Source organism: Rutidosis leptorrhynchoides, chromosome 11 (assembly GCF_046630445.1).
Source record: "Rutidosis leptorrhynchoides isolate AG116_Rl617_1_P2 chromosome 11, CSIRO_AGI_Rlap_v1, whole genome shotgun sequence".
Classification (NCBI taxonomy): domain Eukaryota; kingdom Viridiplantae; phylum Streptophyta; class Magnoliopsida; order Asterales; family Asteraceae; genus Rutidosis; species Rutidosis leptorrhynchoides.
Window position 1 is genome coordinate 294463626 of NC_092343.1, and position 1695 is coordinate 294465320.

At 43.9% G+C, this 1695-nt stretch overlaps 1 non-coding gene across 1 annotated transcript; it reads right to left on the minus strand.

The window, feature by feature from the left end:
• Positions 1 to 278: 278 nt before the first annotated feature.
• On the minus strand, positions 279 to 385 carry LOC139878928 (small nucleolar RNA R71). Its single transcript, XR_011769789.1, has one exon. It is a non-coding gene; the product is annotated as a small nucleolar RNA R71 (small nucleolar RNA).
• Between the last annotated feature and the right edge of the window lie 1310 nt (positions 386 to 1695).

Below are 1695 nucleotides of genomic sequence, written 5' to 3' on the forward strand. Positions count from 1 at the left end.
TAAAACATCACATCATTCAGCTCATTCAAAATAGCTGTCAGTTTCATGGATTACCGAATGATGATCCTAATTCTCACCTTGATAAATTCATATCTCTTTCGAATTCCTATAAGCAGCCAGGGATAGGACAAGATATAGTCCGGCTATACTTGTTCCCCTATTCTCTCACTCATCATGCTCAAACCTGGTTTGAAGGACTAGAAAAAGATTCCATCACGTCTTGGACGGAGATGGCTACTAAATTCTTAACCAAATATTTCCCTCCTTCTAAACAAACTAAGCTAAAGAATGACATCATTAACTTCAAACAAAATTATGATGAATCTCTTTACACCGCATGGGAGCGTTTCAAAACCCTGCTGAAGAAATGCCCTAATCACCAGTTAGAACGGTCAGCCCAAATCTGTACCTTCTATAATGGTCTTACGGTAAATCATAGGACGACGATCGATGCAGCAGCTCAAGGAAATCTGATGAACCAAACCGCCGATGAAGCATGGGAATTGCTCGAGAACATGACGATGCATCATCATGACTGGAACAGTGGTGAAACTACTTCATCATCTGCCCCGCTCTCCGCACTTAACAATCAAACAGAGGCCATCAAATCCCTCACAGACAAGATGGAGTCTCTTGCTAAGCAACTCGGAGAATTGAAGACGCAACTGCAGCAGGTTAACCAAGCTTAGGCTTGTGTGAATTGTACCAACTCGCAACCCACTGAAGAATATTAAGTTGAGTACGAGAATCCTGACGGTTCAGTCTGTTACGTTCAATACCCAGCTCGTCCACCAAATCCCAGATTCAATCAAGGGCCACCAAGGGTTAATCAATTTCAGCGAAGCAACCAACCCTTCCGCTATCGCTATCCACCTTACCCAGCTCAGCAATCTCAATTGACATATGATCAACCACTTCCACTCACTGGTCCCCCAGTTGAGGAAACTTCCCCTACCACCCAGTTTACAAAAGCAGCTACCCCCACTCTTGGAGCTGATGAACAGTTGACTCAGTTCATTCAAGGTCAACAACAGCTAAATCAGAGAACTGCAGCCAGACAAGATTAGACGGAGATACTAATGAGAAATAAATTGGCTCTACTCAAAAGTTTGGAGACGCAGCTCGGACAGTTATCACAACGCCTTGACACCCGACCGCAGGGAAGATTGCCAAGTAATACTATCCAAAATCCCCACATAGAAGAAGCAAAGCAAATGGATTCTGTAATCCCGGAGGAAGAACCAAGGAGAAGGTCAGCTAGGCTTAAGAACAAATCAACATATACTCAGAAGCTGACTCCTGAAACTCCAGTTCGCGTACCTTATCCTGGGAGGCTACAAGGAGAACCATCAAAACTTGACTCTTTCAAACTTGATGGAAGATTCTTGGACACCATGTCCAAAGTTCCCAACCAGAAGAGATACATCCGAAGGCTTCTTTCTACAAAGGAGGGGATACCAGACTCTAACAAAATTCCACTGAGTGAAGAATGCTCTGCATTACTCAGAAACTCTCTACCACCTAAGCTAGGAGATACGGGCCGATTCGTATTCCCGTGTTCAATCTACCAATCTGGAACCATTCATGCGCTAGCAGATTTAGGAGCAAGTATCAACATAATCCCCTACTCTCTCTACAAGAGATTAGAGTTAGGCGACTTGTCACCGACCAAAATGACAATCCAACTTGCTGATC